Below are 13,071 nucleotides of genomic sequence, written 5' to 3' on the forward strand. Positions count from 1 at the left end.
GAAAAGATGGCCATAAAATACAACATTCAAACAAAACACACTTATCATGTGAAGACCACTAAATAATCTTAAATATATTGGATTAAATCGTTAACTAACTTAAGTGCAGCCCATAAAATGACATGTGGGTCCTCTCCCAAAACACTGAAGCATCCTGCCTGCAAATGTAACACATGTATGTAGAGCTAAATCCTGCCTGGATAGCACTACTAGTGTGACCAAGGATGCTGGAAAATGTATTCAGTGTTCTAGGAATCCTGCCAGTGGGGATAGGACTGGGGAACACTCTTCTGGGCACACATTGCTGCTGCACTGAAAAGGAGCAACATACATCTTCAGCTAGTATCTGCAGCCATCTGTAGCATATTTCACTCTGCAAGGCTGTGGGAGGACAGAGAATCAGTTGACTGCCAAGATAGTATAAAGTGTCATTAGCCCCAATTACTCTCAACATACAACAGCCTACATCTTTTATTCCCTTTAAAAAAAAAAAAAAATTAAAGAGGGGCGTAGCCAGCTCCTCTGTTTCGGGAACTCTTAACGAGGCTTGGGATGGCCTGATATTGTCCAGAGGTGGTTTTTACCAGGTAAAATCATGGTTTTTAGCACTCTGGGATAAACTACTTCATCCCAGTTTAAGGCATTTTCTATTTTTAAAAACTGTTTCGTTAATGCACGCCACATTACACTTAGTTTTAGTTACATATTCAAATTGTGGCTACATAAGGCAGTAGATTAATAGATTAATTTAGGGTTGTACAAATAAAAAGTAAAACTGCAGTGGATGTAATACTTGTAATTATAATACGAACATTGGAATGTCTGTATACATTTTGGTTTGGTATTTTCTCGAGTAAGTTATGTGTGTCATGACTCATATTTCAGTTTTCAATATTATAGTCGAAAACATTTGATTATATGAAAATGACAATAATGCAAAGTTGTAGGCTTGAAGCATTAAGCGATCAGAAGCATGCAGAGTTGCAGACTACCAATCCAAGTTAATTTGGCTGTGCAGCATTCTGTAGCAGAAGACCAACTTTGATGTAGTGAGTAGGCTGAGCCTATTCCTCAGTCTTGAATGGATGTATCTGAAGTTTGAAAAGATTTGTTCTATGTTTGCAGAACTTGCTGGACACTGATGCAGTTATTTTTCCCAGTGTCCTGGTTTAAATCAAGTTTAAGCTGGTATTTACCAGCACCCTGTCCTCAACTAGATTTTCCCAGGAAATTGCCAACCCTATTGCCGTGAACATGCTTTCCCAGGGTATGTCTACACTACGAAATTAGGTCGAATTAATAGAAGCCGGTTTTATAGAAATCGGTTGTATACAGCCGATTGTGTGTGTCCCCACATAAAATGCTCTAAGTGCTCTAGTCGGCGGACCACGTCCACAGTACCGAGGTTAGCGTCGACTTCCGGAGCATTGCACTATGGGTAGCTATCCTACAGTTCCCGCAGTCTCCGCCGCCCATTGGAATTCTGGGTTGAGATCCCAATGCCCGAATGATGCAAAACAGTGTCGCGGGGGGTTCTGGGTACATGTCGTCAGGCCCCTCCCCCTCCGTCAGAGCAACGGCAGACAATAGATTCGCGCCTTTTTACCTGGGTTACCTGTGCTGACAACATACCACGGTAAGCATGGAGCCCGCTCAGCTCAGCTCACCGTCACCATATGTCATCTGGGTGCCGGCAGACGTGGGACTGCATTGCTACACAGCAGCAGCAGCTAACTGCCTTTTGGCGGTAGACAGTGCAGCATGACTGGTAGCCTTCATCGGCGATCTGGGGGCTGGCAGCCGTGGGGCTGCATTGCACCAGCCTTTTGCCTTTTGGCAGTAGATGGTGTATTACGACTGGTAACCGTAGTCTTTTCCTATTACAAGTTGGATCATTGCACATTAGCAGAGTCTTCCCTGAGCAGCAGATCGTGCAATAGGCCTGAAGGCCATCGTCATCATACAGGAAAAATGTGGCTATCAGTCTTAGTACACTAACTGCCAAGCGCCCAGTATTTGCTGCCAAGCACCCAGAAGATGCCGAGGGCTATCAGTCATGCTGCACCGTCGTCTTAAGATGTAAAAAATAGATTTGTTCTGTATTCATTTGCTTCCCCCTCCCTCCGTCAAATCAACGGCCTGCTAAACCCAGGCTTTTGAGTTCAATCTTTGGGGGGGGCCATTCTGTGTGACAGTTGTTTGTGTTTCTCCCTGATGCACAGCCACCTTTGTTGATTTTAATTCCCTGTACCTGTAAGCCATGTCGTCACTCGCCTCTCCCTCCCTCCCTCCCCTGGTCCGTCAGATACTAGTTTCGCGCCTTTTTTCAGACCAGACGCCATAGCTAGCACTGGGATCATGGAGCCCGCTCAGATCACCGCGGCAATTATGAGCACTATGAACAGCACGCGCATTGTCCTGGAGTATATGCAGAGCCAGAACATGCCAAAGCAAAACCAGGACCAGCCGAGGAGGCGATTGCAGCGCGGCGACGAGAGTGATGAGGAAATGGACATGGACATAGACCTCTCACAAGGCACAGGCCCCAGCAACGTGGAAATCATGGTGTTACTGGGGCAGGTTCATGCCGTGGAACGCCGATTCTGGGCCCGGGAAACAAGCACAGACTGGTGGGACCGCATCGTGCTGCAGATGTGGGACGATTCCCAGTGGCTGCGAAACTTTCGCATGCGTAAGGGCACTTTCATGGAACTTTGTGACTTGCTTTCCCCTGCCCTGAAGCGCCAGAATACCAGGATGAGAGCAGCCCTCACAGTTGAGAAGCGAGTGGCGATAGCCCTGTGGAAGCTTGCAACGCCAGACAGCTACCGGTCAGTCGGGAATCAATTTGGAGTGGGCAAATCTACTGTGGGGGCTGCTGTGATCCAAGTTGCCAGGGCAATGAAAGACCCGGTGATATCAAGGGTAGTGACTCTGGGAAACGTGCAGGCCATAGTGGATGGCTTTGCTGCAATGGGATTCCCAAACTGTGGTGGGGCCATAGACGGAACCCATATCCCTATCTTGTCACCGGAGCACCAAGCCACCGAGTACATAAACCGCAAGGGGTACTTTTCAATGCTGCTGCAAGCCCTGGTGGATCACAAGGGACGTTTCACCAACATCAACGTGGGATGGCCGGGAAAGGTACATGATGCTCGCGTCTTCAGGCACTCTGGTCTGTTTCGAAAGCTGGAGGAAGGGACTTTCTTCCCGGACCAGAAAATAACTGTTGGGGATGTTGAAATGCCTATCGTGATCCTTGGGGACCCAGCCTACCCCTTAATGCCATGGCTCATGAAGCCGTACACAGGCAGCCTGGACAGGAGTCAGGACCTGTTCAACTACAGGCTGAGCAAGTGCCGAATGGTGGTGGAATGTGCATTTGGACGTTTAAAAGCGCGCTGGCGCAGCTTACTGACTCGCTCAGACCTTAGCGAAAAGAATATCCCCATTGTTATTGCTGCTTGCTGTGCGCTCCACAATATCTGTGAGAGTAAGGGGGAGACATTTATAGCGGGGTGGGAGGTTGAGGCAAATCGCCTGGCCACTGATTACGCGCAGCCAGACACCAGGGCGGTTAGAGGAGCACAGCATGGCGCAGTGCGCATCAGAGAAGCTTTGAAAACGAGTTTTGTGACTGGCCAGGCTACGGTGTGAAACTTCTGTTTGTTTCTCCTTGATGAACCCTCCACCCCCCCACCCGGTTCACTCTACTTCCCTGTAAGCCAACCACCCCACCTTCCCCTTCCCCCTTTGAGCACCGCTTGCAGAGGCAATAAAGTCATTGTTACTTCACATTCATGCATTCTTTATTAATTCATCACACAACTAGGGGGATAATTGCAAAGGTAGCCCGGGATGGGTGGGGGAGGAGGGAAGGAAAAGGACACACTGCAGTTTAAAACTTTAACTCTTATTGAAGGCCAGCCTTCTGATGCTAGGGCAATCATCTGGGGTGGAGTGACTGGGTGGCCGGAGGCCCCCCCACCGTGTTCTTGGGCGTCTGGGTGAGGAGGCTATGGAACTTGGGGAGGAGGGCTGTTGGTTACACAGGGGCTGTAGCGGCGGTCTCTGCTCCTGCTGCCTTTTCTGCAGCTCAACCATACGCTGGAGCATATCAGTTTGATGCTCCAGCAGCCGGAGCATCGACTCTTGCCTTCTGTCTGCAAGCTGACGCCACCTATCATTTTCAGCCCGCGATTCAGCACGCCACCTCTCCTCTCGTTCATATTGTGCTTTTCTGTAATCAGTCATTGACTGCCTCCACGCATTCTGCTGTGCTCTGTCAGCGTGGGAGGACATCTGGAGCTCTGTGAACATGTCATCCCGCGTCCTACGTTTTCTCTTTCTAATCTTCACTAGCCTCTGTGAAGGAGAAACATTTGCAGCTGGTGGAGGAGAAGGGAGAGGTGGTTAAAAAAGACACATTTTAGAGAACAATGGGTACACTCTTTCACGTTAAATTTTGCTGTTCACATTACACAGCACATGTGCTTTCGTTACAAGGTTGCATTTTTCCTCTTATATTGAGGGCCTGCCGGTTTGGTGTGAGAGATCACTCACGCAGTGCCAGGCCACAGATTTCAGCTTTCAGGCAGCCATGGTAAGACACAGTCTTTTGGCTTTTTTAACCTTCTTAACATGTGGGAATGGTTTCAAACAGTAGTGCTCTCATTTCCCATACCAAGCACCCGTTGGGTTGGCCATTTAAAATGGGTTTGCAATGTAAAAGGAGGGGCTGCGGTTTCAGGGTTAACATGCAGCACAAACCCAACTAACTCCCCTCCCCCACACACCCAATTCTCTGGGATGATCACTTCACCCCTCCCCCCCACCACGTGGCTAACAGCGGGGAATATTTCTGTTCAGCAGAGCAGGAACGGGCACCTCTGAATGTCCCCTTAATAAAATTGCCCCATTTCAACCAGGTGACCGTGAATGATATCACTCTCCTGAGGATAACAAAGAGCGATAAGGAATGGATGTTGTCTGCATGCCAGCAAACACCGGGACCATACGCTGCCATGCTTTGTTATGCAATGATTCCAGACTACGTGCTACTGGCCTGGCGTGGTAAAGTGTCCTACCATGGCGGACGGGATAAGACAGCCCTCCCCAGAAACCTTTTGCAAAGGCTTTGGGAGTTCATCCAGGAGAGTTTTCTGGAGATGTCCCTGGAGGATTTCCGCTCCATCCCCATACACATTAACAGACTTTTCCAGTAGCTGTACTGGCCGCGATTGCCAGGGCAAATTAATCATTAATCATTAAACATGCTTGCTTTTAAACCATGTGTAATATTTACAAAGGTACACTCACCAGAGGTCCCCTGTGTGCCCTCAGGGTCTGGGAGCACGCCTTGGGTGAGTTCGGGGGTTACTGGTTCCAGGTCCAGGGTGATAAACATATCCTGGCTGTTGGGGAAACCAGTTTCTCCGCTTCCTTGCGGCTGGGAGCTATCTACATTTTCTCCATCCTCATCTTCCTCGTACCCCGAACCCGCTTCCCTGTGTGTTTCTCCAGTGAGGGAGTCATAGCACACGGTTGGGGTAGTGGTGGCTGCACCCCCTAGAATGGCATGCAGCTCCGCGTAGAAGCGGCATGTTTGCGGCTCTGCCCCGGTCCTTCCGTTTGCTTCTCTGGCTTTGTGGTAGGCTTGCCTTAGCTCCTTAATTTTCACGCGGCACTGCTGTGCGTCCCTGTTATGGCCTCTGTCCTTCATGGCCTTGGAGACCTTTTCTAATATTTTGCCATTTCGTTTACTGCTTCGGAGTTCAGCTAGCACTCATTCGTCTCCCCATATGGCGAGCAGATCCCGTACCTCCCGTTCTGTCCATGCTGGAGCTCTTTTGCGATCCTGGGACTCCATCATGGTTACCTGTGCTGATGAGCTCTGCGTGGTCACCTGTGCTCTCCACGCTGAGCAAACAGGAAATGAAATTCAAACGTTCGCGGGGCTTTTCCTGTCTACCTGGCCAGTGCATCTGAGTTGAGAGTGCTGTCCAGAGCGGTCACAATGAAGCACTGTGGGATAGCTCCCGGAGGTCAATAACGTCGAATTCCGTCCACACTACCCCAATTCCGACCCCCTAAGGCCGATTTTATCGCTAATCCCCTCGTCGGAGGTGGAGTAAAGAAACCGGTTTAAAGGGCCCTTTAAGTCGAAAGAAAGGGCTTCGTCGTGTGAACGTGTCCAGGCTTAATTCGATTTAACGCGGCTAAAGTCAACCTAAACTCGTAGTGTAGACCAGGCCCCAGTCTGCTGCCTTCCCCCATTCCTACTTCTGTCCATTTATGATGCAGAAAGTTAGGAAAGAGAGGGCAGTCATGAATCTGGTGCAACCGAAGTGACTTCAAAGACTATGATTATTAGACCTTGTGAAGATGGCAGCAGATATTTATATATCATATAGAAAAAAATTATTATTCTTCGAGTGATTGCTCCTGTGTATTCCACAGTAGGTGTGCGTGCTCGTCACGTGCACCGGTGCCAGAAATTTTTCCCTTAGCAGTTCTCGTAGTGGGGGAGCACGGCTGTGACCCCTGGAGTGGCGCATCTATATCGCGCTATAAGGGGAGCTGTGCACTCCCCCCACCCTCTGTTCCTTCTTGCTGCCAGTGAAGGTAGTCGGAACTTTGTGCTCCAGCTCTGCTGTAGCGCTTCTAGCCTTAGTAGTACAACTCTTCTTAGTAGTCTGATTCTCTAGTTAGTTGCCTGGCTCGGGGCATGCCCTGTGCCCCAGGCTTCAAGTCGTGCGACTCCTGTCACAGTTCTATGCCCAGAAGCGACCCACACTCTCAGTGCCTTCGCTGTCTGGGCGAGACTCATGTAAGTGACCGTTGTAAAATTTGCAGATCGTTCAAACCAAGAACGAAACGTGAAAGGGATATCGGTCTCCGGGCCCTACTAATGGAGTTGGCATTGGCACCGGCACGCCGACCCGACTCGGCGCCGGGCGCATTGTTGGTGCGGAGCGACGCCCCATCAACCAGTCGGCAACGCTCCCCTGCTAAGAAGCAAGGGAAGACTCAGCGGCGCCGAGAGGACAGGGGTGAGGCGGCACCCAAGTTGGGCAGCCCACGATCCCCCTCGGGACCCAGACCTCCGACTTGCGCTGAGCGGAGTAGTCCGGTCCCGTCCGTGCGTGCCTCTCCTGTGGTGAGAATATTGTCGACGCTGGAGGCAGCACAGGAAGCGCGTGACATCCTTGCCCTTCCGGTGCTGGGCGCACCACCCGAGACGGGCCCTCGCTCCCGAGGGAAGCCGGCACTGGGAGCTCATCAACCCTCTCCGGTCCTGATAGCCCCCGCTCCGAGGATGAGGTGCCTACCCGTTCTGCGAGGCCATCTCATAGCCCGCGTCAGACTTCCACTCCGTTGGCCGATTCGCCTGGGAGGGAGTCCCGAGGGTCCTCCACTACCCGGAGGGGTTGCAGGCACCGAGACAAGAGGCGTCGACGCTCCTCTTCCTACCGGAGTTATAGGAGCAGGTCTCAACGCCGTCGGCACTGACGCTCAGATTCGAGTGTTCGCTCCGACAGGCGTCGTTCGCGAAGCACCCCTCAGCCATCACCGAGGCGTCGTAGCCATGGTCACCGGGGGGAATCTGGAAGCAGTACTTCTGACGGGTACAGGTCTTCTTCATCGAGATCTAAATCTCGAGGCTGGCAGCGACACGGCCGTGGACGCTCCCGTTGCTCGTACGGCACCGTGCGCTCTTCAGCGACTTCGGCTTCGGCACCCAGCCACCCACCCCCGGGCCGCACCGTCCCGCACGATCAAGTGGCTCTGCTAGGTCCCCAAGTGGGGCACTGGCAAGGGGCACCCTGGCAAGGGGCACCCTGGCAAGGGCAGTGGTGTCAGTGGGCACCTTGGCCCCAACTACCGGCACCGGCGAGACCCCGTTCGGTGGCCGGGGCATCACAGGTACATTTGACGTCCCCACCTCGGCATCGGGAAAAGTCAACCGGCACCGAGACAGCGGCACCGCACCCGGGCTCGGACTTGGGGGTTGAACCACTGGTACCGCCCGATGCCCTGGGGGCAGATCCGGTCCCGGCAATGGCACCGGAGCAATCCATTGCGGTGCCACCACCCGCCTTGCAGGAAGATTTTAAGGCTTATCAGGAACTCCTTAGGCGGGTTGCCTCGAATCTCCAGCTCCAGGCTGAGGAGATGGAGGAGCCATCGGACACTTTGTTCAACGTGTTGTCCTCCTCGGCACCGGGCCGTGTGGCCCTACCTCTCCACCAGGGGGTGGCTAATATCTCGACTTTGCTTTGGCAAACCCTGGCGTCCTTGGCGCCTATTTCTAAAAAGGCAGAGAGAAAGTAACTTTGTGCCAGCAAAGGGGCACGAATATTTGTACTCTCACCCCGCACCCAACTCTCTGGTGGTGGAGTCAGTAAACTACCGAGAGAGGCATGGCCAACCCCCGCCCACCGCCAAGGATAAAGACGCCAGGAGACTGGATACCTTCGGCAGGAAGGTTTATTCATCGGCGAGCTTCCAACTCAGGATGGCAAATCACCAAGCCCTCCTGAGCCGGTATGATTTTAACTTGTGGGGGTCTCTGCCAAAGTTCGAACCTCTTCTTTAGGAAAAGGACAAGAAGGAGTTCAGGGCTTTGGTTGACGAAGGCGCGGCAGCGGCGAAAGCGGCCATCCAAGCGGCTTCGGACGCGTCAGTTACAACAGCCCGTTCGATGGCCTCGGCTGTTGCCATGCGCAGGGCATCGTGGCTCTCGCTGTCAGGGCTGTCCGCGGAGTCCCAGTCCCTCATGCAGGACTTGCCTTTCAACAGGAAGGCCCTGTTTGCGGATCAGACAGACACCCGTCTGCACGGGATGAAGGACTCCCGCACCACCCTGCAAACTCTGGGCCTATATGTCCCACCAGCTAAGGACAAACCCAGGCCACAGACCTTGGTTCTTCCGGCTAGAGGCAGATGTGAGCCCCCGCCTAAGATGCCGAGGGAGCAGAGACGCAGGTCCCAGCGTCAGTCCCGCTCAGCCCCGCAACCTGGGCCTGCCAAGGGCAAGAGGCAGGGGAAGAGGCGCTTTTGACTCTTTGAGGGGGGCCACACGGCCCGTTGCCAGGGAAACCCCCCCAGTTAATAACGTTTGTGTTCTGCAACTGTTTATCTGCCTTCCAAGTGCAATGGTCCCGTATAACGTTGGACCAGTGGGTCCTCAGCACCATTTCCAAGAGCTACATGTTGCTGTTCGCTTCGCCCCCCCTCCACCACTCCCTGCCCCCGGAGGCCCCCAGGGACCCGGAGCACGTCGTCCTCCTAGACCAGGAGATGACGCGCCTCCTCACCCTAGGTGCGGTGGAGAAGGTATCTCGGGAATTTCAGGGCAGAGGTTTTTACTCCCGGTATTTCCTGATCCCGAAGGCAAAAGGTGGGCTCAGGCCCACCCTCGACCTGCGGAACCTCAACCAGTTTATGGTCCATTACAAGTTCCGTATGGTTTCCCTGGCCTCTATTATTCCATCCCTAGACCCAGGGAATTGGTTCGCAGCCCTGGACCTCCAGGATGCGTATTTCCACATACATATTTTCAAGGGTCACAGGCGCTTCCTCCGCTTCCTGGTGGGGCGGGATCACTACCAGTTTACGGTCCTTCCCTTTGGCCTCTCCACAGCCCCCAGGGTTTTTACCAATGCATGGCGGTAGTGGCAGCCCACCTCCAGACGAATGGGCTGCAAATTTTCCCCTGCCTCGATGACTGGCTGCTCAAGGGCAAGTCTCAGTCCCAGGTGCAGGCCCAGCTGAAATTCCTGCTGACCACTTGCGAGAGTCTAGGCCTAGTGGTGAACGAGGACAAATCCACGTTCGTGCCGGTTCAGCGCATACACTCCATAGGAGCACTGTTAGACTCGGTGGTGACCATGGCCTCTCTCCCCCGAGACAGGTTCGAGACACTCAAAAGTCTCATAGCTTCAGTCACGGCCTTCCCCGTAACGACGGCAAGGGTGTGCCTTCAAACCTTAGGCCACATGGCAGCATGCACCTCCATGGTGCGACATGCCAGGCTCAGAATGAGGCCCTTCCAACTCTGGCTGGCCTCCCAATATTCCCGGCCAGGGACGGCCTGGACAAGGTTGTCACGTTACCTCCCAACGTAGTGGCTGACCTGCAATGGTGGTCCCTCCTGACCATCATGTTACCAGAGATCCCCTTCCGAGAGACTGCTTCCTCACTAGATCTGGTGTCGGATGCCTCGGACCTGGGGTGGGAAGCCCATGCGGGGAGCTTCCAAACCCAGGGCAGATGGTCGACCTCGGAATTGTCCCTACACATACACGTCAGGGAGCTCAGGGCGGTGCACCTGGCATGCATAGCCTTCTGCCCACACCTACGGGGGAAGATGGTCAGAGTCCTCAAGGACAATACAGCCGCGATCTATTACATCAACAGGCAAGGAGGCACGCGGCTCCTCGGCATTGTGCCAGGAAGCCCTCGACCTATGGGAATTTTGTATAGCCCACGATATCTCTCTGAGGGCCTTTCACCTACCCAGTACGCGCAATACGTGAGCCTATCACCTCAGCAGGGTTTTCTCCCACCAATACGAGTGGTCACTCCACTGGGAGGTCGCCCGGCAACTCTTCCGAGAGTAGGGAGCTCCCTGGGTAGATCTCTTCGCTACCGCCCAGAATCATCTCTGCCCCCAGTTCTGCTCCAGGGCAGGGGCGGAAAGGGGAGCGATCTCGGATGCATTCCTCCTCCGGTGGTCTGGCCAAATGTTCTATGCCTTTCCACCGTTCCCACTGATAGGCAGGGTCCTGCAGAAAGTAAAGATGGACGGGTCGAGAGTTATTCTCATAGCCCCAGATTGGCCCCGACAGCATTGGTACGGGACCCTTCTGCAGCTGTTGGCGGCCCCCCCACGGAGGCTGCCACTCCGCCTGGATCTCCTCTCCCAGGAGAGGGGATGCCTTCTTCACCCCAACCTGGCCGCACTTCACTTGACAGCGTGGTTGCTCCATAGTTGAACGAGGAGGAGGGAAGGTGTTTGGAGGAGGTCAGAAGGGTTCTGCTAGAGAGCAGAAAGTCGTCTACACGGCGGACCTACTTAGCCAAATGGTTTAGGTTCTCTAGGTGGGCGGGAGAGTGGGGCGCCTCCCCGTCATCCGCACCCCTCCAGCTTATTCTAGATTACCTCCTGTCCCTTAGGACCCAAGCCCTAGCTCCGGCCTCGGTCAGGGTACATTTAGCGGCCATTTCAGCCTTTCATCCTCTGGTGCAAGGTCACTCTGTTTTTTCCCATGAGATGACCTTCCGTTTTTTAAGAGGACTAGACCGTACATTCCCGTATGCTAGAGCCCCGGTCCCGCAATGGGATCTAAACCTAGTGCTGTCTCGCCTCACGGGCCCTCCCTTTGAGCCCTTGGCCCCGTGTTCCTGGGCCCACCTATGCTGGAAGGTGGCATTCCTGGTGGCTATCACCTCAGCCCGTAGGGTCTCGGCGCTTAGAGCCTTGGCCTTGGAACCCCCGTATACGGTCTTCCATAAGGATAAGGTCCAGCTTCGCTCACACCCTGCGTTTCTCCCCAAGGTGGTCTCTGCTTTCCAAATGGATCAGGACATTTTCCTACCTGTACTCTGTCCTAAGCCCCATTCCTCCAACGAGGAATGCCGCCTACACACGTTAGACGTACGTAGGGCACTGGCCTTTTACCTCGACAGGACCAGGCCGTTCAGGAAATCCTCGCAACTGTTTGTTGCGTCGGCCGAGTGTATTTCACCTAATGGATCCATCAGGCAATCCAACCCCATCCAACAAAAGTTGGTAGTCTGACACTTTGAAAGAAGTAACTAGGGAGAGAGATTTGAGCTGGGTAATCTCTCTCTTTCAAATAAATCAGACTACATTCTTAGAATACTTCAGAGTTTAAATGCTGGAGAAGATCTACAAGATTAGCAGTGTATTTAGGATTCAGTGGTAGATGTTCTTTGATAACTGGCTGAGAGCTCTCATAGCCCCACCTTCACTATGATGCAGTAGAACCCAAGCCAAATGTCAGAAATCCATTAAAGGTGCAAAGCCCTGGAAAAAAATAAGCTTTATAAATAAACTAACCTGAAGTCTCTAATGGTTTTAAAATGTATAGCAGGAAAAATAAGTCATTAATTACCTGTGTATCAACACCAGTATATTCAAGCAAAAGGCTACTCTTTTTGTGTCCTTAGTAAAATTAGCAAGAGAGTCATAATTTATATGTAAAATAATTTAGCAAACCTTTAGAGTTGGGCATTCATTTTTGGCTCTTATCTTCGCTGTAGCTTCGAAAATATACAACTGTGAATAGATAAGGAGGAAGAGTTAAGTTTGGTGCATATCTTGTGTGTGGATTTCAAACCTTTCACTGCTTTCCCTCTTTTCCAGGTTGGCTTTCCCCCAGTCCCTTTCTGCTAGCCATGTATAGTTTAGCAATTAAAAATAATCTATTTTACAAAGCAGCAGAGAGAAAAATGCTTCTCACTGGACCTGTCTAGTGTTGTTTATTTTAATTGCTATTCCAGTGAATACCCCATGTGAAGAGGGGTCTTGCTTCCAAGTGTGTGGTGGAGCATGGAGTGCTCTGCCTGGAGGGAAAAACATCAGAGAAGCACATGGTTCCAAATGCATACTTGGAGTGTAACTATAGGTCTGTTCATGTCTGAGGTTGAACCCAAGTGTGTGCACAGGATTGCTAACCTGCACTTCAAAAAGAAATGGTACCTTTTGATTACTTCTGCATCTCTGAGGATAATGAAACTGCTGTTTCCCTTGACACTAATGTACCTGCTAGTGTCTAAGGTAGTATGGTGAGACTATATTATAGTCTCATTATAAATATGTACATACATGGAGAGCAAGGGAAGGGCTGGGTTTTTTCCTCTTTAAATAGAATAACAACTTGGAAAATAATTTCCCATCCCCTAATAAGGGGTATCCCTGCTGCAGGCTCCCCAGTGATGTTTACATCCAAAAGCACAAGCTTTAACTTTAGTCCCAGCTCCTTGAAAGGTCAGAGCAGTTTGCTGGAGTAACAGACATTTTCACTTTGCAGCCCCAAC

The 13,071-nt window shown here is 52.1% G+C and overlaps 1 protein-coding gene across 1 annotated transcript in view; it reads left to right on the plus strand.

The window, feature by feature from the left end:
* Window positions 1-13,071, plus strand: part of GABPB1 (GA binding protein transcription factor subunit beta 1) — a 47,831-nt gene that overhangs the window by 16,102 nt on the left and 18,658 nt on the right. The gene's annotated exons all lie outside the window — the stretch shown is intronic.

The sequence above is a fragment of the Emys orbicularis genome, chromosome 10 (assembly GCF_028017835.1).
Source record: "Emys orbicularis isolate rEmyOrb1 chromosome 10, rEmyOrb1.hap1, whole genome shotgun sequence".
Classification (NCBI taxonomy): Eukaryota; Metazoa; Chordata; order Testudines; family Emydidae; genus Emys; species Emys orbicularis.